A 12,066-nucleotide genomic window follows, 5' to 3' on the forward strand; every position below is an offset into this window, starting at 1 on the left:
TGAACTTTAAAACATGGATTTTACCAGCGTATCCTCATAAGCTTATTGCGACAAGGAACTGTTTTTTTTAACTCAAACCAATTAGTTTTGTGCTAAATGGACACACTTGTATCACAAAACATAGAGCAAGGAACAGTTTATTGATACAATGCAAAGTGAATACAACTATAATAGCACTAAACTGGATTTTAAGACAAGAGTTCATAAAGATTTCACCAACATTCTTTCAGGACCAGACGTGCCAAATTATATGCAATTGCTTTTGTATCTCTAAACATCTTGTTGAATGATATTGATAGAACTGAAGGTATATTGTGGCTCTGGTGAAAATTGTATAATAAAATTAAGTTAACTTACATGTTTGTCTTGCCTTGGATCACTGGTAAAAAGTCACATTAGGTATCCTCAATGCTCCCAGGTTTCTCTTAATATTCCATGGTTAGTTTAAGATGGACAAATCCACTTGGTCTGCCTTGCAGTGAAAACCAATGGGTCCATAGTAACTCATGAAGGCAGCAAGTGGTCAAGACGCATCCACTCTCCTTCAACTTCACATCACATCCACACAAAAGGCCACACCTCATTCCAGACATTCTTACTCTGTGTTAAATAATGTATTCACATATTGTGCTGATGCAGATTTCATGATGCAACAAACTAATCAATATGCAAACTCCTACATGAATATTCACACAAACCAAAACTGGGGAGGATACTTTCTCTGTACCTACTTGAATATTCATATAATATCCTTTTCTCTTATGTAACTCTACATGACATGGTTTGGACTTACATACAAGATTGGTATAGCTCCTTTTAAATTCTCTACTTTGGTATTGCATATAAAGGAATGGGGACTGTTAGGGACAATGTTTTTTCAGACTTTCCATTTAGTTAAATCTTTATACAATAAACCATTTACTTGACAGTGATCCTATTTATATTGCTTTTATTTGTCATATAAGTTTATTAAATATATTATGACTTTTATTATTGATAGGTATTTTTAACTGTGGTTTCTGTTTTTGTTTTTCAGAGGTGTGGATGGACCCAGAGGTCATAAAAGCCGAACGCAACTGTCATTTGTTCCGAGAGCACTGAATCGGAAATCTTCAAAATAGGAAAAAGAAAAAGCATTCTTTGATCCTATCAGCAGTTAATTTGTTAACAAAATGTACTAAATTAACCATTTTTTGTGTGGTTCCATACTACCATAGTAGTATCTGTTTCTTATGCTTACTGTGTTTATTACATACAACTTGTGGAAACTAGTACTTAACAACCAAAAGCACAGGAACCTGCCACATTTTTTATGGTAACTTCATTTTCATTGCCCAACTTCATAGAGATGCTTAAGCTTAAGAAAATGTTGCTTCAAAAGTTTATGCTAAGCAGCATGTAACAGCAGTAAGCTGGATACTAGTCACAGTTCCTACATGTAAAATGGTTTTGAAGCTGGTAACCCTTTTTCTTGTAAGCATAATTTGATTGTGCTTAGCTAGTTTATGTGCTTAAGCATCTCTATGATATATCCCATATGAGTTTCAGATGTTACAAACCAACAATGATAACTTCATTTCTTCAGCTTAAGAAAATATTGCTTCAAAAGTTTATGCTAAGCAGGAGTTAACAGCAGTAAGCAGGATACAAATATTTTAGCTTATCAACCATTTTCTTTTAAGTATAATTTTGTTGTGCTTAGCTAGTTTTTGTGCTTAAGCTGCTGTATGATAAATCCCAGATGAGTTTAAGATGTTTACAAACCAATCTTTTTGTTTAACAGAGTAAATAATCATCTGTTTTGCATATGTGAAGATTACTTTTCAATGAACTGCAAACTTGTGCTAAGCAGTACTGCTTTGTCTGCAAAACAATTGCCCAACTTTGTTTACTACATTACATCAGAGATCATGACGTATCAGAATAAGCACATTTCTTAGATATTTTATTACAAAGTTTATTTTCCCTTAAAGTCACCTGGAAGTGGTATTTTTTCAAAATAAAGCTTTTGTCACTAATATATGTGTTTTGATGAGTGGAATGTGAATAAACAGTTAACTAAGGTTTTAAAAAATCAGTTCTTATGTTATTAACAAATTTAAGAGTAGACCCAGACCCGAGAGGGCGCTGTTCGTGACGTCAATCGAGGCAGACTTTGCCTGTAATGCGTAGAGTAAACACACTTGCAAAGTACATGTACGGACCAAATCGTGAGTTTGTACGTTTAAAAAAAAATTTTTTTTTTTCCCCGGCAATGCCGACCAGGTGCATTGCTGCTGAATACAGAAAAACACTTTTTGAAATGTACCAACTCATTACTTGGACGTACATGTACTTTGCACGTGTGTTTACTATGCGCATTGCAGGCAAAGTCTGCCTCGATTGACATCACAAAATGGGTAGGCGGAGTCAGACCCCCAAACAACTTTATATATTTTTTAAACATATAAATCGTGACAAACAATTACTAAAAAAATTGTTTTATTGTTCGTAAGCATAAACTCTTATGTTTGAAAGAAACAAAATTATATTTCCAGGTGACTTTAAAGGCAGTGGACACTATTGGTAATTACTCAAAATAATTATTTGCATAAAACCTTTCTTGGTAACGAGTAGAGGTTGGTAGTATAAAACATTGTAAGAAACGGCTCCCTCTGAAGTGAAGTAGTTTTTGAGAAAGAAGTAATTGAGAAAGAAGTAACCAATTGAGCTGAAATTTTCAAAGGTTTGTTACTTTATGCATATGTTGAGATACACCAAGTGAGAAGACTGGTCTTTGACAATTACCAATAGTGTCCAGTGTCTTTAAAAGAGTTGCAAGATGGCACTTTGTGAAATGTTTCACTTTCAAACATACTTTCAGGAGATAAAATGTAATTGGAGATTAATTACAACACCTGGTATAATTTACAAGTTTATTTTTTATTCTAAAAATAATAATTGCATCATTGTGCATTTCAATACACCCTATCATCGTTACATGACATAATATACTTTAATGTTTATAAGACGGCTAACTTGATGTATGCCACAGGTAAAAGTTAAAAATAATCATAAAAACAACTGAGAGACAGGGTAATACTTGTTTGAAAATAGTGTTTCAATTGTCTTATCACATTAGACGTGTTCCAATATCTTTATGTATAATTTTAAAGTGTAATGGACAGTTGCAAGTTTACATGTACATCATTGCATTTCTGGAACACCTCATAACAAAATGATGTTTGTTACTGAAATGGTTGCAAGACAGCACTTTGTATAGAAAGATCTTGACTCTTTTTGATATAACTTTTCCTAGTGTATTTTAATCAAAACCTCATTGCCAAGACACATAGTATGGTTTTTATGTTCAGCTGTTTATTTATTTATTTATTTACATCTTATCCTATGGGTCCCTTTTACCGTGCAAAGTGTTGAAATTAAACGCAGTGCAAAATATTGTTACTTATTATTTCAACCCTGTTTAGATGTGAACATTTTACTGGTGTATTGTTTCAACCCTGCAATTTATGATTAAAGTTGACCAAGTCTTCCACAAATCAATTTACAATGTACTTTAAGGTTTTGCCAACTAATTCAATTTGTCAAAGTCCTCCGTGATGACAATTGTGAAACATATATTGTACCCAGTAGAGTACTGAATCCAAACTAGAGTTTACCAAGTCCTTCATGGGTGTAAATACACACTTTATCAATCCGACATTTGACTGGGTTCTTCTTGGTAGCCATTATAGGTACAACAATGAGTCAAGTCTATAATGGTTTATAACCGCACTGAATCCATGTTGGCTGCACCATGTGCTTGTACACTATTCAATATGCTCATGTGTGTGTGACTGTTTAACTGTGTACACCACCCTGCTGAAAAAGATGTAGAGCACAGTCAAGAACACTAGCATGAGTAATATTCCAGTAGGTCCAAAGCCAATAAATAACCAAAGAATCAGCGAGAGCAGTACCAGCTTAGCTAGAGTGTAGTAATTAGCTAGAAAACGAAGACTTAATCTTGGATTGCATGTTTGTTGTTGTTGAGGGGAGGCACGGTATGGGGGCGTTGGCATGGGCGTCTGTCTATGGGTTGGGATTGATGTAGGTGCAGTGAAGATCTGCTTAGCTAAAGCTCCACTGAAATCTGCTCGATGATACACCTCAAAGACTTTATCACCAAACTAAATAAATGAGAAAACACAAAAGCACATGGGTTTAGTTTGGTTCTCAAATTGAAGTAGACTTTACAATGAAGAAAGTTTGTTCCATAGCAGTTTGAACAACTAACCAAACTGTACAATCTTATTAGATAGATTCATTCCCTCATTACTTTTCACTTTAAAGACAGTAGACACTATTGGTAATTGTCAAAGACTAGTCTTCACAGTTGGTGTATCTCAACATAAGCATAAAACAACAACCGGTCGTCGAATTTGTGAGATAATGAAAGAAAAAAACACCATTGTCACACAAAGTTGTGTGCTTTCTGATGCTTGATTTCGGGACCTCAAATTCTAAACTTGAGGTCTCAAAATCAAATCTGTGGAAAATTACTTCTTTCTCGAAAACTACGTCACTTCAGAGGGAGCTGTTTCTCACAATATTTTATACCATGAACCTCTCCCCATTACTCGTAATAGATTTTATGATGATAATTATTTTGAGTAATCACCAATAGTATCCACTGCCTTTAAATCTCTCCGTCACACCCTCCAGAACATTTAAATGAGGATTATAGTTACTGGCACAACATGGCCGATAGGCCTAACCCTAGAACAATAGTTTGGGTGTTGGTTCTGAATCCCCTAGAACAATAGTTTGGGTGTTGGTTCTAAATCCCCTAGAACAATAGTTTGGGTGTTGGTTCTAAATCCCCTAGAACAATAGTTTGGGTGTTGGTTCTAAATCCCCTAGAACAATAGTTTGGGTGTTGGTTCTAAATCCCCTAGAACAATAGTTTGGGTGTTGGTTCTAAATCCCCTAGAACAATAGTTTGGGTGTTGGTTCTAAATCCCCTAGAACAATAGTTTGGGTGTTGGTTCTAAATCCCCTAGAACAATAGTTTGGGTGTTGGTTCTAAATCCCCTAGAACAATAGTTTGGGTGTTGGTTCTAAATCCCCTTGAACAATAGTTTGGGTGTTGGTTCTAAATCCCCTAGAACAATAGTTTGGGTGTTGGTTCTAAATCCCCTAGAACAATAGTTTAGGTGTTGGTTTTAAATCCCAATATTAAGACTCGTAAGCATGACCCTTGACTTTAATTGATCCCAGTCACCAAGTTAAATGGGTTCCTGCGCGGTCAGGCAGGGTTCTTATATTTAAATTAAGTTTGATTGAACAACATACTTGACAGTACACATTGCTAGCTCATTAGTAGCTCCTGAGATAGTTTAAAGAATGAAATGAATGACAAGATGACTTTGGTATGTTTGTCAACACACCATGCATTGATGGTCAAATTTGTCAACGCTATCCTGTGTAACTGTCTGTTATTATTATTTCGACATTGTTATTTGTTGGTTTTCAGTGAATAATAATTTAAATTACAAGTTTTGAAAATCAACCTGTCAGATCAGTCAGATAATCATCAAATCAATCTTACCGTAGTGTTGAAGTTTGACGAGAGTGCATACAGCTTGCGAACAAGGTTCGCATTTTCAAAGCTTCTGATTGGCTGAAGCTCTGGGTCACCTCGGTACGCGATCTCAAACTTTCGTAGTTTATTCATCATCTATGGATATTAAACAAATTAGATTCAATGTAAGACTATTATACATGATGAGCCACAAGGAAAACTGACTAGCTAAAAATGTAGTTATAAATCAATTTTTGTTTGAGTATAAGAAACATGAACTCAATGAACCCTCAAACTTACCAAAGCTTTGACATGATACATGTAGCTGTACAGTGGTGTATACATGAATCCAGGGGTCTCAAGCTCAGCTACTTGGGAGCCCAAGTCAGGTACAGATGGATTAGGCTTAGGGGTCAGGAAACTACTTCCATATGAAGCAGAGTGGCCATGATGTGGTGAACCATAATCCTCATAAAGACTTCTCTCGGCTTGTAAGAGGAATATATATAATATGAAATGTTATTACCCAGTATGGATGAAAGTACTAAGTCCTTGGCTACTAGCGATATGGACTCTTCCAATATGACTTTAAGAACTTAGTAATGAATCTAATAAACGCATAGAAATAGAACCCTGGGGACACTGAGCTCGGCCACCCTCTGTGTCATCTGTGGACACGGCTTATCAATACCACAAGGCAAAATGATCATCACATGACATGCATGTATGGCAAAATGGCATCGCACAAACAGTGTAGACCGTTTCTTATACTTTCATTGGTCAATGTTCATGACGTCTATAGTATGGCGAAATATGTTGGCATGCACGTGTAAAACATGACGTATGCACAGCCATAACATTGGTCTCACAACAAAATCGCACGCACTGTGACGCGCTCAGAGTTCTCCGGTTCCTATTTCTAGTTCTATAGACTAAACAGCATGAATAGCGCCCTCATGGTTTGTGCATAAACTAGATGGTTAAGACATGACTGTACCTGTAAGATGGTGAGTGACCTTGATGACTGGATACCCGAGTGCTTGAAGTGAAGGGAGTCAAGGGTAGACTGGTGCCATCAATAGGCAGGAAGTAATGCAAGTAGTCACTGAGAAGACGGGAATACAACCAATCTTCTGATTCTACCCACTGTTGTTGATTCTGTATGGGAGAGGGTTATATCCAATATACGATCATTGTGTCATGGCCGAGTGGTTAAGAGCACCGAATTCAAGTTCTGGTGGTTAAGTCACCGGAGTGTGGGTTCGAATCCCGGTCGTGACACTTGTGTCCTTGAGCAAGATACTTTACAATAATTGCTTCTCTCCACCCAGGGGTATAAATGGGTACTAGAATAGGTTGTGCACACTTCACAATCCAGAACGCTGATCATGGAAGAGGGGGTTCAGTTCAGTGTTTCTGGTGCATTGCTAGACATCCTTGTCTACAGGTTTCCTCAGGCATCCGAGTAAACAGTGATTTTGTTTGGTTTTTAGACATCCTTGGGCTCAATACCAGAAATTACTCATAGTAATAGGCATTATTGCTGATGTATTTCTTATGATCCATTTCTTACCAAATGCCTCTTTTGCTTTGTACAGCATGAGCAAGAAATAAACATTGTTTACACGTGACTGATAACTCAACAAGATCATCAATTCTAATTGAGCAATGGAGGTTTAGGTTTACTTCCCTGCTAATGTTTCTAAGCAAAATCAATCACAATTCTAGGGAATGCAAGAAAAGATAAATGGAATACAAGCTACATATAAAGAGGGGTTTTTCTGGTATTGTTTCCCTGTTTGGCAGGAAGCAAAACTTACCTGTTGCTTTTGTCGAAAAATTATAAGATATTCAAAACTATACATGAAATATTCAAAGGCATCTGAGTAAAATGAGTTAAGGAATGTTTGCAAATATGAAGCACTAAAGATGAAGCCATTATTCATAAATTATTTATCCATTCTGAATGGTTTACAGAAAATTACGTGGCCAAGTTTAAATATTAATACATGCATAACACAATGCAGAGTCAAGGTGGGCTGTCAGATCTGTTCTAAAAATTTACAGGGATTTTTATTTTTTTTTTACTGAAAGTGTGTTGAATCAGGTTTAAACAACTTGTTTTACAATAATGCTGATGGCTGGTTCTGGAAAATATAACCTTAAACTGGCCTCAGTAAAATTATCAAGAACCCAGGGCCTCAATATTTCAAAAAATCTTTTCATAAATACCTCAGACAGTTTCACTATTTCTTTTGGTGGAAAGCGTCACGTGGGGGTGTTTAAACGGTTGATAATGACCAGCTGCAGCTGTTTATAACCGGTTGTTTTGGGGTATGTTTGTGCGGTTTAGCCCTCAACCTTGTTCCCCGGGGTGATTGATCTTAGCCCATGGATACGTGGATGCATTACTACACGCACAATTGCATAGTTCTGAAAACAGTCTCATAAAAATGCACCACACGTACAGAGCTCAAGGACGTCGGAAAACAGATTTCTAACAGTTTCTACTTTATTACGCCTTTTAACCAAAATGGCATTTATGAATGGGAATAAAAGAGTAGTAACCTACTTAAACGACCGTTTTAAACCTTGAAGGATAGTGGCCATGTGATAAAGGCCCTTGTATTTCCTTAATTTGAAATCTCTTCAGCAAACTTTGGTTCCCTTATTGACACATAGGTTATTGTGATGCCTCGGTATTTCTCAATTGACCTTTTAAAATTTAAGACAGCATAAAGGATACTGAGGAGGACTGATACAGGGGGTCTACCCTGGGTCTGGTAACTCAGCTTATTCACATAGAAACCAGGCATAGCTCCATCATCCAGTAAGGCGTCTCTAGTTGAACCAGGCATAGCTCCATCCAGTAACGCGTCTCTAGTTGCAGCCTGAAACACAAAAACAAGAAATTTCAATCAGCAACATAATTATTTGCTTTTCAGTTTTCACAATGTTTTATACTATCAACAGCTCTCCATTGCTTGATACCAAGTAGGTTTTTATGCTTACTATTATTTTGAGTAATTACCAACAGTGTACAGTGTTTTTAACACTTTCCAACTAAGGACCTTCGAACAACCAGGAGAGTTGTTGTCCCTTTTCTGACAGGTTCCCTGTTTCAATGTTGATTTCACACAAATAAAAATCAAAAATTTTCTTTAAGAGTCCCTGCCTGTAAGAGTGTACCAAGTGGTGATTCATGGGTTCTCAGATCTTCTTCGAAAAAATTAGAGTGATACATCATCATACCAAACGAATAAATCCAAAATTTTAGTTTGCTGACGCTTTCGGTTTTGGAGTTACCAGTTATCAAAGTTTCGGCCTAAAAGCCCTCGACAAACTAATAGTACATTCCCTGTAAACACAAAAATGTGCGCCAAGGTCATCCCAACAAATGTAAAACATTTTTTGAAACCTCCAGTTGGGCTTATAACAAAAGTAAAAAAAAAAAATTGAGATCTCGTTGGCGCATCATGTTACGTGCACCTGAACCTTTGACGAACAGTGCCCTCGTGCCATTTTCAATGACTCATAACTCAACGCGCCTATAAGATCCCATGAATCAAACAAGTTCAAATGAAAGAGCTTGCACCCCTAAAACAAATTTAAGTGCAAAGTGAGTGGGATCTCGTTGGCGCAGAGAGATAATAGAGGTCAAAGTTCAAATTTTACCAATATATTGCGTTTTCGCACCTCCGTAACTTCGCGCGCCAAAAAAAAAAATTGTTTTTATGGCAACTGGGTATTGGAACAGTTTTTCATCTAATGACAAGTGAAAAAAGAATCTTGGGATCTCTGCAACTTGCATGTCAAAAGATTTTTTGAAAATTTTCTAAAGTATTGTCATTCCACACATTTTGGCCTAAACTGGCACAACATTCACTTTTTTCATCACTGTAAGTATCTATGCCAACAAGATCCCATCAATGTTTTCTTGTATTTGGTTAAGTTGAGTGTTCCTAAACAGATTTCAATTGAAAAATAATTGGGATCATGTTGGCCCACCAATATACATTGTAACAAAGGTCAAAGGTCATATGAAACTACACTAATGCCTATTTCGGGTGATTTTGCGTCGTCTAGAAATCCACGCGCCAATATGATCCCATTAAGTTGTCTGTGTTTTATGATTATATAGATTCTCAGCAACACATAAAAAGCAAAAACAAAATGGGATTTGAGTGGCGCTAACAAATATTACAGATCAAAAGTTCACAATACATGCCTATATACATTGTACTTTATGCATTGCTGTGGCAACCGAAAGTGAGAAATATCCCCCAATTTCAAAATGTTGGAAAACCATGAAGGGGATAGGTCTTCAAAATGAATTTTGGTCAAGATATAGACTGGACTTGTTTTTACAAATGATGTTAGTTTAATGTTGGTTGGTAACTGTTGCCAAGGTCAAAGGTTACAAAGAATATGGGTGTTTTTTATATTTCTGTCAAGAGCCAACTTCAGAGCCTTTTCAAGATTTTATTTAGAGAACAAGGGCTCTATCATTTCAGTTTGGGACAGCCACTTATAATATCTAGGCACATATGGTTGTCCCAAATTAATTATAGAGCCCTTCCTTATTTGATAAAATGTTGACAGGGCTTTGAAGTTGGTTCTTGACAGAAAATGTATTACAAAACACCAATATTTTCTGTGGAGAGCCAACTTCAAAGCCATGTCATAATTTTATCAAATGAACAAGGGCTCTATAATTAATTTGGGACAATCGCATGTGCCTAGATATTATAAGTGGCTGTCCCAAACTGAAATGATAGAGCCCTTGTTCTTTAAATAAAATCTTGAAAAGGCTCTGAAGTTGGATTTATTCGTTTGGTATGATGGTGTATCACTCTAATTTTTTGGAAGAAGATCTGCGAACCCATGAATCACACCCCCCCCTAATTTGGTACATTCTTACAGGCAGGGACTCTTAACACTTCATTTGGTAAATTTGATGCATAATAAGCTTACCGGTAAACATGATACAGGAAACTCCTATCTGAATATGACATCTACTTGCAGTTTATATACCATGGTCATAAGAGGACCTCTTGGAGCTAAAAACTTTAATAAAGGATTAGCCGGGCTGAATCTGATCGGATTCTTTCATTTCATTTTTGTTTTATTTCAACACCAAAACAAACCAAAGCCAAACAAATCTATTCTGTCCAATGCCAATTAATTGAATGTTGTTGTTCTGTTGGTGGCCTCCACAGCACTCGGTCAGCGGTCAGCAGGGCCAAATTTCATAGCGCTGCTAAGCACAAAAATTTGCTAAGCATGAAATTTCTTCCATAATAAAAACAGGATTACCAAACAAATTTCCATTTGTTGCATTAGTATAATTGCTTGTTACTGGTATATTTAGCTGTTGTTTGCTTATCCTGAAAATTACGTGGAAATTTTGATGGTAATCTTGTTTTTATCAAGGAAGACATTTCGTGATTAGCAAATTTTTGTGCTTAGCAGCTCTATGAAATTGGGCCCAGAACAGCACAGTGCCACGCCCACACACAGAGCTACATTGTGTTTGTATAGTTATAGTATACTCGTCACAAACAAAGCAAAGACAATAATGGTGCAAATGCCTTTGTTGAGGCCCAGAAAGGTCAAAGGTCAATAATTACATTAATGTAACCACCTCACATGATCCATCTAGTGACTAAAGCAGAATGAAACTCAATCTAGCAGATAGTAATTTTGTTTTGAACTTTTGAGGTTGGATGATGTTTCTTTGACTCATTTGAATGTTGGCATAAAATGCACTTAGTGATTAGTACCAAAAATCAATCATTTTATAAATGTTTGAGCATAACCAACGACAGGAAACTTTATTCTCAGCATGATTAAGCCTGATGAAAATACAGACTGTGAGTAAACTGCATAGCTTCTGTCACCGCCTGTGCAGGTTGCACAATCTCGCGGTAAACGGTAATCAAAGTTAGGGTTCGAAAATATATAAGGGTCGATAACGTATGACGCTACGATAGTGTAACGCTTTTAATTTAATTTTTAAGACTCGAAAACCCAACAATCACTGGAAAAATTGAAGTTTTCTTACCTCTCTTGTCTTGTCTGGGCAGACGACTTAGGCAGGGTGCCACTGTTAGAGCGCCCTCAATTTAGAAGGCGCTATATCAATATCGCTATAAGAAACTGTCAGAACAACCGTTAACTACCGTCAACCAATGCTTTTACACCACTGTTCCAACTATAGCTATAGCTGACGCCCCAACTTGAAGGACCAGTCCCAACATAAATTGGTGCGGTTGCAGATGGGGTGGGGAACAGTGTTCATACCTACATATTAACAACGGTCAAGCAAGGCTTTGTAATTGGTAAGATAAGCAATGCCTAACAGCAGTTGACGGTTATTTAATGGACTACGTTGATGAAATTTTCTTTCCAAAAGAGGGCGCTATAGCGCTTGATAATAAGTTTTAACATTCAATTAGTGCCATAATGTTATATAATTATTCTGATTTTATCCACCACTTGCA

At 36.6% G+C, this 12,066-nt stretch overlaps 1 pseudogene; it reads right to left on the reverse strand.

The window, feature by feature from the left end:
• Window positions 1-1,039: 1,039 nt before the first annotated feature.
• Window positions 1,040-11,221, reverse strand: LOC139935848 (uncharacterized; annotated as a pseudogene).
• Window positions 11,222-12,066: the final 845 nt, after the last annotated feature.

Source organism: Asterias amurensis, chromosome 4, assembly GCF_032118995.1.
Source record: "Asterias amurensis chromosome 4, ASM3211899v1".
NCBI classification, from domain to species: domain Eukaryota; kingdom Metazoa; phylum Echinodermata; class Asteroidea; order Forcipulatida; family Asteriidae; genus Asterias; species Asterias amurensis.